The 14,537-nt window shown below is 36.2% G+C and overlaps 1 long non-coding RNA gene across 1 annotated transcript; it reads right to left on the reverse strand.

The window, feature by feature from the left end:
• Positions 1-207: 207 nt before the first annotated feature.
• On the reverse strand, positions 208-3,968 carry LOC109092503. The gene is made up of 3 exons (XR_006159542.1): positions 3,755-3,968; positions 2,225-2,371; positions 208-409 (listed from the first exon to the last, which is right to left on the reverse strand). It is a non-coding gene; the product is annotated as an uncharacterized LOC109092503 (long non-coding RNA).
• Positions 3,969-14,537: the final 10,569 nt, after the last annotated feature.

Raw genomic sequence — 14,537 nt, forward strand, 5'->3', positions numbered from 1 at the left:
ATTAGTAATAATAATAGCATATAATACAACAATAATATATGTTTTAAAAAACAAGACTAACAATTTAGAATTAAAAAAAAAAAAAAAACACAGACCAATACATTAGTAATAATAATAGCATATAATACAACATTAAAATGTTTTAAAAAACAAGACTAAAGAACAATTTATAATTAAGAATTAAATTACCGTGACATAATGCAACAATAAAAATCTGTTTTTAAACACGATTAATTAATTTATAATTAATAATTAAAATCAGTGAACAATTCATGGAAAGATTAATAGTTAAAATACAAACTTACACACAGTAGAACAAAGAAAGAAGTCAAACAAAGAAAGAAGGTGAGGATGAAGGCCAGGTGAGAAGGGCTGGTGTCATGTGGAAAAAGTCGCACTTCTGATAATCCTGCAAGAAATGATAAGCACAAATCAATCACTGAGTCCAAACATACAACTAACCATCAAAACCTCACATTATCAACACCTTTAAATGATGGGCAAAAGCTTGTGCATAGGGCCCCGCAGCGACTGAAATTGACTGAATTTTTTTTTTCATTAATACTTTTTAACTCAAAAGTAAACATACAATGTACATTTTGATGGATAATTGCAATCACAAAACAAAAAAAAAAACATTTGTAGATCATCCAGGTAACCGCACACAGTATTAAGAATCAATGGTTCACAAACTTTTGAAGGGGGTCATTCTTAATAAATTCAGTTATTTTTTGTCTTGTGGACTTAATGTAAACATCCTTTATATAAAATATCTTACCCAGGACAGTACTATATAAAAAATAATTTTGTATGATCTCTTATTCTGTTAAAATTTTTCACAGAATCTGCAAGGGGTTCACAAACTTTCAGTCGGCACTGTAAATGTATTAATCATCGATTTTCAGTAAGATTTACTAAATATAACATTTCTGCTATTTTCTTTTTAATTTGAATCATGCTTAACAGATACCGGTTTCTGGCAATTCACTCCTTGATTTGCTTCATAAAAGCAAATATAATGCATTATTTTCAAAGGATTAGTTCACTTTCACATGAAAATTACCCCAAGCTTTACTCACCCTCAAGCCATCCTTGGTGTATATGACTTTCTTCTTTCTGATGAACACAGTCAGAGATATATTAATAAATATCCTGATGCATCCGAACTTTATAATGTCAGTGAACGGGACCAACGACTATGAAGCTGAAAAAAATGTCTCCATCCACATTCATCCGTTATAAACCTTCTCCACACGGCTCCGTGGGGTTAATAAAGGCCTTCTTATGTGTAAAACTCTCACAGTTCAAAAAGCTTACACTATGTCCTACACCTTCCCTATTTAACTTATGGAAAAAGTGTAACTAACGTGATGCCAGTTCCGTTTTTTTCATAACTTGAATTCGTAAGGCTGTCTGGCAAAAGCTACATATTTTACTTCATAACTTGTTTAAATATGGGGTTTTTTTTTACACAAATGCATCACTTCGCTTCAGAAGGCCTTTATTAACCCCACAGGAGCCGTGTGGAGTACGTTTATGATGGATGAATGTGGATAGAAGCAGTTTCATCAGCTTCATACTCGTTGGTATCACTCATCGCCATTAAAGAAATTTGGATTCGTCAGGATATTAATTAATATATCTCTGACTGTGTTTATTTTCATTTGAAAGTGAACTAATCCTTTAAAAAGTAATTCACATTGTGATGTATTTGATTGCCAAAACAGAAAGCAATAATGTCAAGCAATTTTACACTTACCTCAGGAAAGACATTTAATGAATATATAAACTGATATGATATGACTGAAATGAAGCATTTTATCAAGATAATTTTAAGCCAGTTCAATCATCCCTATGAAACACAAATGAGTGTAAACTCCATGAATGAAATGAGCACATTACAACTGCAAATCAAATAACTGCACTGCTGTTTCGGTGTGCCTTTCAGAAATCAGGTATTGTTTTACTTGTTTAAAGAAATGTTACAATTATAATTTAAAAAAGATATAAATTCTGTGAGTTATAAAAAGCATATTTGTTAAATGAAAACTGTGAAGAAAACTAAATTACATTTTAAAACAAACTTCTCTTTTTTTTTTACAAACATTTGGTTATTTCTGGCCTTTTCCACCATTTGTAAGATTTTTCTCAATATTCAGACACAAATAATTCTGAGATTACTACAGATATTGGCTCCATTGCACACCCTAATTATTACTCTTACCTGAATGATTCTGCCAGTCATATTGTGCAAACTCCCGAATGAAAGATGAAACTTGTGGTTTTCCTCCTAACAATCCTCCCGCTCTTTCTGCTCACCTGGAACTCAGAACTGCATTTCGAATTTTCAGGATTTATCCTGACAAGAAACCTGTAAATTTAAAAAATAAAAAAAAATAAAAAAGATTTGTGATCACACTATGTAGCATCATCTCTAATAAGTCATGTCACAATAAGGGATAAGCTCTAAACATTCATTTATGCAAAAGCCCATTGGTATTACTAATGGAATTTAATTTGTAACAAAAGTGTATGAATGAAGTGAAATTTGTTGGAGCCTAGTCGTCTGATCTTTTTTTATTTATTTTTTTCAAGATGGAGTCTCATGAACCTAATAACATCCCTCTCGCCTGGTGTTAAGTTGGGTTAAGCCGAGTTCAGACTGCACGATTTTAGCCCAGTTTTTGGCTCGCCGACAGGTTTTGAGAAATCGGCGACAAATGCCCGAAATCACAGGCAAATCGGTGCTCGTTCACGCGAGTGACAATCACGCAGTGTGAATGAGCAAAGACGCGATCTGAGAGAATCGCCGACGAGTCACTGACGCCCGTGAGATATTTGGCATGCTAAATATCTGGACTTGTCGGCGATTCAAAATCATGCTGTGTGAAAAGTGTTCTGACTGAAAACTACGTCGGCGATGACTGACAGCCAATGAGAGAGCAAGATACAGAGCAGCGGGGAGTTCGGGGAGGAGTTATAGACCACAATATCAGCAAGCATGGCTTCTTTTCTTTTTCTTGTTTTCGCTGCAAATCAGCGCACAGGCAATTCGTATCGCAAGCTTCTTGCCGGCTACCATTTTTAATAATAATCCCAGTCTCACGTGAGAACTCCGGTCTTGCACGCGTGATATCGCGTTGTTTCCTTGTCACATCTCGCGTGTATTTGGTTGTGAAACGTAGTTTGCGTGCCAGACAGACCTGTCAGCGATTCTTCCTATTGTAAAGTCATGCAGTGTGAAACCTTCTGTCGCCGATCCATCGTGCAGTGTGAACACAGCAGCGACTGAATGCTGGCCAAGATAGTCATGCAGTGTGAAAAGAACAGTGACCTGACTACTTTGAAAATCGTGCAGTCTGAACTCGGCTTAAGACCTTCGTTCATCTTCGGAACACAAATTAAGATATTTTTGACTCAGTGAGGATATAACTTAATATGTGTTCCGGACATGATATTATTGAACAGGGGTGGCGAACGCCGGTCCTGGAGAGCCGCAGCCCTGCAGAGCTCAGCTCCAACCCTAATGAAAACTTGTCTGTCTGTAGCTCTCTAGTAACCCTTCAGACCTTGATGAGCTTGTTCAGGTGTGTTTGATGAGGGCTGAAGCTAAACTCTGCAGGGCTGCAGCTCTCCAGGACCGACGTTCGCTTCGTTACCCCCGTTAACATCAACGCCGCGGGCAGTTAAACTAACATTAACGCTATTACTGACATTTTGGTTTGCATAAAAAAAATAAAGATTTTTCACTTACAAGATATTTACGGCGAACTTTACAGACAGCGTCGCGAGGCGAAGGCGCTCAGAGAACTGAAAGAGTTCTTCACAAAATGGCAGTTAGTGGTTGTTTTTCGCGGTCATTTCATATTACTGTATTTAAATTTACAGTAACATGTCGCAGACTACATTGAAAGAGTGCTGTACACAGCTTATACACTAGTAAAATGTTGAGTATAAACCTTGAATATCGAAATCGCGGTCAGTTATATTAGATAGAATGTCTGTATGCATGAAAATATTAATATTTATTACTCACCAGATGAAGCACGTTTCCAGGTCGCAGAGAAGACACGCTGTTACCGAGATTACAGGAAAAACTCTTTCAAATGCGCTCTCTTGCACCCCCCACTGACAGATATTAAGAGTGTTAATGCATAGCACCCAGTCCTGAATTATTTTTATGTAGAAATAGCAGTTTTACCTGCGAAATTCTGTAAGGTGTTTTTCGCGGTCAGTTTGCACTGCTGTATTTTGATTTACAGTAATTGATAATTTTCCAGAATGCATTGAAATTCTACAGTAACATACTGTCAAATGTGTACACAGTACTCCACTGTTGAGAATACAATATAATACTGTGAAAACAACCAAATCTACAGTAACACACTGTACACAGCTTATACAGCAAGAAACTGTTGAGATTAACAGTATAATACTGTGAAAACAACAGAAATCATTTACAGTGTATACTACAATCACAAAATAAAAAGGCAGCCGTTTCTTCAACAAGACCACAACATTGGCAAGTTTTATCATTATCAAGAGACTTACAATTACATTAATTAAACCTGTCACTCATATCTTTTAAGTTTTTGCGCTTGTTTTAACTTAGTAGGTCACATGATCAACATAGCGGATGATGAAATCCAAATCGCATTCATGCTTCATACATACGCATTCAGGCTGTAGAGTATGTACTCTTTTAGCGCTCGTTAAGTTAGTACTTATTGAAATTAAGTGCCTACTTAAAGGGTATGCGGTTTCGAACGCACCCCGACAAAATCTCGTTTTGACATCTCGCGTGGTTCTGTGTGATTTGGACAACTTCAAGTTACGCCTCTTGTGTCAAGTTACGCCTCTTTCAAGTTACGCCCCTGTCTTGCAGTCTGCAGACAGACCCTTCTCTCAATTTGGGGAGAACCTATCAAAGTCTCAGCCCAATTGGCCAATAGGGGGCGCTACAGCGATCAAAAATGCATATTTGCTCATAGCTCCTAAAGTGCTTGTCGTAGACTCAAAAATTTTACATTTCTGGAATCCTTGGGTCAAGCGTAATTAAAAACGGTCACTCTGATTTTGGGTCTAGAAGGCCTCGTTTTTTTCGCAATTTTGATGTATGTCCAAAACCTACTTTTGCGAACTGATCAAATCATGGCCCTAAAGGTCTGTAAGAATTTTGAAAGAAATCGGCCACTAGTTGGCGCTAACGAGTTTTATGGCTCAGTAATCACGTGGTCTTTCACAGATCCACACAATATGCATATCATTTGATACATCTCCTCATAATGAGAAACTTTGTCTCAAGAATCATTGCTGTCAATCAAATCGTTCATTAAATATTCACAAATATGTTAAAAACCTACTTTTGCGAACTAGTCCTAGGTTTTTTGCTCAATCTCGATCAAACCACTGCAGTAATATTCTCTGAACTGTCTAGATCAATAATTATCAAAAAAATGTTGAATTTTGTCCTTTGGTTACCTTTAACGGGGTAATTTAGAAAAGCAGTGTGATCAAATATACCCAAAAGCCTATAAAACCTAAACGAAAACTCAAAATTTGACCAAAATTGGTGAAAATAAGTATCAGATAACTATGAACATGCATTCAAAGTTTTGTGGAGATCGGACCATAGGTGGCACTATAACAGTTGAAAAGGCCTCAAATATACAAAATTTCTAAATAAAATGACCTCAAATTGTAGAACATGTTTTATATTCACAGAAACACAAGATCTTCATATCATATGATAGAGCTCCTCATTCTGAACAACTTTGCCTCTGGGAGTAATACTGTCAATCAAATTGTTCATTAAATATTCACAAATATGTTAAAAACCTACTTTTGCGAACTAGTCCTAGGTTTTTCATTTAATCTCAATCAAACCACTGCAGTGCAATTCCCTGGACATTCTAGATCAATAATTATATTAAAAAATTTTTTTTGAATTTTGTCCTTTGGTTAGCTATAACAGGTTAATTTAGAAAAGGGGCATGGCCAGAATAGCCAAAAGCCTATAAAACCTAAATGAAAACTAAAAAATTTACGACACTTGGTGAAAACATGTAGCAGATGACTCTTAACAAGCATGCAAAGATTCATGGAGATCGGACCATAGGTGGCGCTATAACAGTTAAAAGGGCATCAAAAAACATAAGTGCATGATATACAACGTTTAAGAAATGCAGAAAAATGTCATACAGTATATCACGTGTTTGCTTGTGAGACGTTATGAATGTTATGCCTGAATAAGAAGAGAAAGTAGGAAAAAAATGTAATATTGAAACAATAGTGTAAAGTTTATTTAGATTGTATTTTGTTCACATTTGTTTACATTTATTCAGAAATGATGTATCATTCTCTTTGTTTATTATTTCATTTAAGGTTATCAACCTATTCAAATCTACTTACCTTCTTGAACCAAAACTGCACAGTTACTGTCTAATCTAACATACTGCCTAATGCAAGAGTTGAAAAGTGATTCAGGATTTGTTCCCTGTGTCCCCTGTAGTTGGCTAATTTTTTTTTTAGTTAGATGCGGAAGTTGATTTTTTAGATGAATTCCCAGTTAACTCTATATTTAGCCATGTTTCATTTAGAAACATAAAATCTGGACTGTCTGTGGTTATTAAATCATAAATTAGAAATGATTTATTTTTTAGTGAGCAAATGTTTAAAAATGCTAACTTGATGGCATTACTTTTTGTCTCAACAGCAGTTATATTTTTTTCTGCATAATAGGCCGCAGATTAGATGGGTCAGCCATACGGCTTGAAAAGGCCTTAGACTTTCTATCATGTGACAAAACAGGAATATATCAAGCTACAGGCACACTGGGTTCCCACTTGTTCTGTAAAGATGTATGAATGTTGCTGCTGTCATAGTGGGGACCCAACACATATCACTGAGAGCTGCTATCAGTTGTTTTTGGTTCATCTACAGCAGATAGAGGAGGAATTGGGCACTGGCTTTGTGGCAGCGGCCAGAGAGCTCTCACAGGAGGAGGAGAAGGGTGAGCTGGGCCCACCAGCTTTGGTGGTTGTGGGGCCAGCCGTTTTTTAGTTGGCATCTGGGGGCTTGCAGCAAAAGAGTGAGAGAGTTTTGTCCCAGCATACACCAGTCCCTCCATTTTCTGTGAGAAGCTTAGAAGTTGAGATGCTGGAGAGAGCGATAATATATCTGGTGAGATGGGCTGTGTCTCTGGTGTAGGGATGTACCGGTTGACCGGCCATAAATCGGAACCGGATGGTTTTTGCTTAAAATACTCGATCGGCAATCGGCCGGTTTTTGGTCTTTTTTTGGCCGATTTTTCCGGAAGTGTGCCCGCATGCACAGGCTACATTGTAATCATTCTCTATCATGTCAGTTGTGTGGAAGTATTTCGAAATCTGAGCGCAGGACACTGGCAGCCATTCAGCGCTGGAAGTGCAGAGCTACACGTCTGAGGCACAGATAGCAGGAAGCGAACAGCCGACTGCACAAAATAAGAGTCCCTTTCCTGTGCCCACTGAAGCTGCGCGAACGTAGACAATGCAGGGACAAAACTGAAATCCTTTTTTTTTTTTTTGTAAAGTAGAACTTGCATACATGTTTGAAAAGCCGGAAGTAAACGTCAGTTCTGTATAGGATGATTATTTTTATTTTGCCTTAAAATTACATCGACTTAATTTGATTAAAAAATTACCTGCTGAAGTAGCACACTGAAGTGTTTCATTCATCCAATTAAAAAAAATTAGGGTAATGATTCACATCTGTATTTTTTTTTTTTTTTTTTAACTTGAGACAATAGTTATTTATTTTTCATTGGCTCAAGTAAAAAAAAATATAGATGTAAATCAATACCCAATTTATTTATTTTTAATTGGACGAAAGAAACACTTTGCATCTTTGTTTTATTCGCACCAACATGATTTTAACATTTTGGAATAATTTATTTATATAGCATACTTTTATTTAGTCTCACTGGTAAAGACCTTTTTTTAATTTAAAACCAAATTTAAAAACTAAAACAAATACTGAATGCTGATTAAGAAACATCTTATTGAATGTGTGTTTATTGTGTTGTTTGGATTGTAGAACTATGCAGTTGTTGCCTTTAATTTCACATTGTTACAGTTAATCTTTTCATTTAAGGCCAGTTCTGTGTAGTTTCAACCCAATTCAAAAACAAAAGCTAAATACTGATGTCTGTACCATCTATGTTTGTATTAAATGTAGTCTACTTACTGTGCAGTTACTGCCGTTAATTTCAGATGGTTAAGGTTATTGTTTTCAATAGCCAAAAGCCAGTTTGGCCTATTAAATACCAAATAAACATCTTGTTTATGCATACTTTCCTTCCTTCTTTTTTGCTTAAATAAAAAAAAAAAATAAAAAATAAATATCTAAATCAACCAGCCAGCTTTCAAAAAAAAAATAAATATCGGAATCGGCCATGAAAAATCATGATCGTGTATCCCTACTCTGGTGTTTCCGGTGACTGTGATATGTTGTCCTGGCTTCCCTGGCTGTTTTCCATAAAGTTGTCCTTGGGTACTGAGTCTTGGAGCTGTTCTGATACTTCACAGTCTGTCTGTGATGAGCTCTGTGAGCATGGCTGAGCTATTACAGTGTCCATGAGCAGTGCTTGTTGTGATTGCGTGGTGTTGTCAGCATCCTTGTGGGATGTGTCAACCACATGGTGACTCAGGAGCTGATATGAAGTCCTGTGGTCACTCAAGACTGTCCAGGTGTGTGTATGCCATTCAGATTGAGCGGATTGGCACATTCTGCTGAAGGATGATGGCGGGAGAAGTAGATAATATCCTTTAGCACTCTTGCACTAAGTTTGTTGGTGGTGGAAGCCATCCAATTTAAACAGTTGTCTATGGCCCCAGAAAAGATTGAAGTTGTTGATAAAGTTGACTTCTTTTATACTGCAGGTTCTCTGTAGCCATGTATTCTTTTTTAGTTGTAATTCTCCACTCAAGTTTCCGTCAAGATTCCAAAGATGTGTGCCTAATATATGTACTTGCATAAATTAATTGTATAATAATTGTAATTACATAATGTGACTTTCAAAAGTTTTCACAGGTTTCACAAACAGTTTGGTATTTTTAAAATAAGGAGACACCATTTCATGTAAAAAGCTACTGATATGGAACCCTCATTAAATATGTAATGTTGAACAAAATTAAACTGAACAAATAAATGGCACAAGCATGGCAGTACAAATACATACTTGTCCTTTGTATGGTTTAGTGTGCAGGAAATGGAATTATAAGTTAGTTTTTGTGAGCAGAAGGCTAAAGCTTCAGCTATCTTAAAGAAAAAAAGAACAAAAAAGGTTTACATTTTACTTCCAGTTTTACTAGATTTTTGTCCTCTGTAGAGGACATTATGTTTATCAAATTATCTAAGACATTAAATATCACAGTTGTAAGTCTGTATGTCCTGTACAGACCACATTCAGGGTTTCACCATAAACACTCCCTCTCCTTGGTCTTTAAAAATGGCTGACATTAATTTAGGGATCAAGTGTAACACCCTTATGAAAATATGATATTTTATAATTAACATTTACTGTAATTCTGACTAATTTTCAAATTGTTTTCATAAATCAGCATCTCAGGAAATTGTTATGGGGTTTCAAATCAAAATATGGATTTCATAAATGTCCACTGTAGAGGACACCAGGACCTAAAGCATGTTTATTTATTATTTTGTGAGACACAAGAAAAAAATAGAGAAAAAATATTTATTTATTAATATTCCTATTAAATATTATTAGGAAAATCTTGATAATTATTACACCCATTATTTCACTTATTTGTTCATGTAGCCCCAAAAACACTTATGCAAGTTAGATACAGTTTATAGATACATTTTATATAATGAAAAAAAAAAACTTATGGCGATTTTACACATATTTTGCATATTTTTTATATATTTCATAATTGAGAATCATCTTTATATAAAGTTTGTTATAAAATTGAAAAAAGTAATTTGTGATTAAAACAAATCACACTGTTTTTGCCTTTTCATGTCTTTTTAGCTCTAACCCTAATCAAACACATCTGAGCATGCAATTCAATGTCTTCAGGATCAGGGTTGGAGCTAAACTCTGCAGGAAAGTGGATCTTGCGAGCCAGATTTGAGGACCACTGCTCTAAATAATGTAATGACATGACAAAATACAAAATTCACAAAAAAAAATTATCACCTGGTAGTCAGGAGGACATACAGGCACTTACAGTTTATGGTATATGAAGTCACCACTTTATTTGAGCGGCCACATACATGAAGTCATGAGAAGCTAATGCTCAGTTAATGATGACTACTGTAGTTGGATGTTAACAGAAATCACTTACTATGTGCTGTAATTGGCCAATTTTGGGGTCTGTCCATTTACCTGCTGGCTACTATGAAGAAGACATGAACATTCTTGATAACTCATATGAAAAACCTTAGTTCTCACATTAATTGATATACCGGTACTGTTATAGCCTGTATGCATGCATGAGGTAATGTGGATTTTTATATATTCCTTTAAAGGGGTCATGAAATGAGAAACCAAATTTGCCTTGATCTTTTGGAATATAAGAGGTCTTTGTACCATTAAAACGTCCTGCAAGTTTCATAGCTTAAGACGTCCTCCCCCATTATAAACGAGCCATTTATTTAATCAAGCTCTAAATACAGCTCGTTCTGGATCCATGGTAAGAAGTGACGTCACGGTGCGAAGTGACGTTCCAACCATTTGCATATGACCGCCTCCAGCACAAGACAACTACGCTCATTTCAGCTCGTTGTCGCGCCGCGCGCCTCATAAGTGTTCAGTCGACGGACAGCGAGTGGGTCTGTGTACAGGAAAATTACAATGCCACGCAGTATGGCGTTATTTCCCTGTCAAATGTCGAGAGCGCATTATTGTAGCGCGAAAGTACATTAATATAATGTGCGAGCGCGAATCTCTCTTCTCAGATACACGGGAACTGGGCGCGCGCGCTCTCAGATACACGTTGCTCTTGTAAGAATTTTCTCTGGGCTCGCTCAGAGAGTATGCCTGCACTTAAACCCTGTTCAGTGCAATCGCGAATCTCTCCTCTTCGCTTAAAGTAAGCGTGTATGTGCTTAGACTGTGTCCCGTGCGTTCGCGCATGGCCAAGTACTCTTCTCTTCGAATTCTTTCTCTTTCTTTGCTCTTGGCATAAACGCTGTCAAAACGGCAACAACCAATCAGAAATAGACTTCAACGACTGACCAATGAAAACACGACATCGTACATGGAATCACCCGCTACTAAACAGTTACGCTCAATCCGCAAATGTTCTGGCTGGGGGTGTTAATAATTGATCCATAGGCACTGTCGTTAGCCAATCATAACAGTGGGCGTTAACACTGAACTCTTAAAGGGGAAACAACCCAAAACAGGACTGTTTGAATCAAAGGATGAGAAACAGGGTGGGAAAAAATGTTTCATAATTCACTACATTTTAAAAGTTTTTTTTTAAAAACAACTATAGTAATACTATAATTGCACCTAGGGGACCATAATAATAAAATAAAAAAACCCATGTCATGACCCCTTTAATAATTCAATTAGTCTTACATGCATGGAATAATGCTTTTTTGGATCCTGAAAGTAAAGTTTTTTTTTTTTTGTGAACAAAGAAAATATCACAGTCATGCATACTAAATCATAAATTATGATGTGCTCACCTTACTTGATGTCTTAATTAAGGTTTTCATCCATGAAGTCATGTCATGAATGAAAGACTTTGAACTCATGTTATTCCCTGATAATTGATGAGATATTTTCCTTCTTTTTGTCTCTAGCTGATCACTTTAGCTGATAAAATTATTCTGAATGTTGATAAAACCAAGTATATGTTATTTTCAGGTAAAAAAATAAAATAAAAAAAATAATAATTGAATCTTTCTTCAGACACTACATGGTAATAGGATTGATTTGAGGTGCACCTCAATAAATTAGAATGTTGTGGAAAAGTTCATTTATTTCAGTAATTCAACTCAAATTGCGAAACTCATGTATTAAATAAATGTTATTCACTCAGGCTGAAGTAGTTTAAGTCTTTGGTTCTTTTATTTTTGATGATTTTTGGCTCACATTTAACGAAAGCCCACCATTTCTCAACCAATTAGAATATGGGGACATGCCAATCAGCCAATCAACTCAAAACATCTGCAAAGGTTTCCTGAGCCTTCAAAATGGTCTCTCAGTTTGGTTCACTAGGCTACACATTTATGGGGAAAACTGCTGATCTTACAGTTGTCCAGAAGACAATCATTGACACCCTTCACAAGGAGGGTAAGCCACAAACATGAATTGCCAAAGAAGCTGGCTGTTCACAGATTGCTGTATCCAAGCATGTTAACAGAAAGTTGAGTGGAAGGAAAAGATGCACAACCAACCAAGAGAATCACAGCCTTATGAGGATTGTCAAGCAAAATCGATTCAAGAATTTGAATGAACTTGAATGGACTGAGGCTGGGGCCAAGGCATCAAGAGCCACCACACACAGACGTGTCAAAGAATTTGCTGAACCACTGACAACATCTGAGGCATCTTACCTGGGCTAAGGAGAAGAAGAACCTGACTGTTGCCATTGGTCCAAATTCTTCTTTTCAGATGAGAGCAAGTTCTGTATTTCATTTGGAAAACAAGGTCCTAGAGTCTGGAGGAAGGGTGGAGAATCTCATAGCCCAAGTTGCTTGAAGTCCATTGTTAAGTTTCCACAATCTGTGATGATTTGGGGCAATGTCATCTGCTGATGTTGGTCCATTGTGTTTTTTGAAAACCAAAGTAACTGCACCCGTTTACCAAGAAATTTTGGAGCACTTCATGATTTGGCAACTGCCCACACTGCCAAAAGCACCAAAAGGTGGTTAAATGACCATGGTGTTGGTGAGCTTGACTGGCCAGCAAACTCACCAGACCCTGAACCCCATAGAGAATCTATGGGGGATTGTCAAGAGGAAAATGAGAAATAAGAGCCCAAAAAATGCAGATGAGCTGAAGGCCACTGTCAAAGAAACCTGGACTTCCATACAACCTCAGCAGTGCCAGAAACTGATCCCTTCCATGCCACACCAAATTGAGGCAGTAATTAAAGCCCCTACCAAGTAATGAGTACATGTACAGTACAGTTTTTTAACTGGTCTTATGAAGTATTCTAATTTGTTAAGATAGTGAATTGGTTGATTTTTATTAAATGTGAGCCAAAATCGTCACAATTAAAAGAACCAAAGACCATAAACTACTTCAGTCTTTGTACGTTGAATTTATTTAATACATGAGTTTCGCAATTTGAGTTAAATTACTGAAATAAAACTTTCCATGACATTCTAATTTATTAAGATTCACCTGTAGTAAAAGAGTATAAATATCTCGGCATCATTGTTGACGATGTCTTATCTTTTGGCTCTTATATTACAAAATGGATGAAAATAATCAAATTAAGCTTGGGTTTTGTAAAGTTTTGTTTTTCATTTAATGCAAGAAAGAATGTAATTTCTGTAGTTTTTATTTAGTGTGTCAGTTTGCACCCTCACTTCTTCTTTCTACTTTAGATGCTGTTTATCATGGTGCTCTAAGGTTTATATCAGATTGTAAACCATCGCCATATCATTGTACCTTGTATAGCAGAGTAGGTTGGCCTTCTTTGTCTAATAGGAGACAAATGCATTGGTATTTAATTACAGGTGCAGCTAAAAAAAATTGATATAATGATTTTATTTTTTTTCATATATTCTAATGATATATTCTAGATTTAATATATGTAAAGTAAAACATTTTTTTTTAATTTGGATAATTAGAGTTTACAGCTCATGAAAGTCAAAAATCCAGTATCTCAAAATTGTAGATTATAAAATTTGCTGTTGTTTGATCATTTTAAAACACTTACTTGACAAATGGAAGATGACTTTGTGATATGTAATTGTTTTAAAATTTGTGTTGTGTGATTTGGGTTGAAACTGGTTGTATTGCTGCCCATTTTTGCCAGGACACTTCTTCCAGTTACTTTTCTGGTTAAATAAACTTCGGGAATGGGTACCAAAACCTGGTATTTAATCAGTCCCGGGGCTAAATTATGAAAGTAGTACAGTAGTATCGATAAGCAAATAAAGAAAACACACATATTCATCCAACTCACACTGAAGATGGCTGATAACCCTACAATATCGGGCTACAACAATTCTACACAAGTTAATGGACCTTTCCCATTTTCTAAAATGGGTGAAGGAGGCGAGCCCAGAAGGAGCCCACGTATCAAAAAAAGCCCTTAAACGGGCAATTGTAATTGTAAAAATGTGCTCCAAGAAGGAGTCCAGAAACAAGCAGTCCTGGCAGCAGGAGGTCCAAATGACAAAATCTGGTGAGTTTTGTTAATATGCACAAACACATACACCTATATATATAACGCCCGCTTTATGTCTCATATATCTCATATGTTTTCATTTATACCGTGAGCGATCACACAAAGCAGCGAGAGCAATATCACATGAGTGGCACTCATGATATTGTTATATTTTAA

The sequence above is a fragment of the Cyprinus carpio genome, unplaced genomic scaffold (assembly GCF_018340385.1).
Source record: "Cyprinus carpio isolate SPL01 unplaced genomic scaffold, ASM1834038v1 S000006590, whole genome shotgun sequence".
Taxonomy (NCBI): domain Eukaryota; kingdom Metazoa; phylum Chordata; class Actinopteri; order Cypriniformes; family Cyprinidae; genus Cyprinus; species Cyprinus carpio.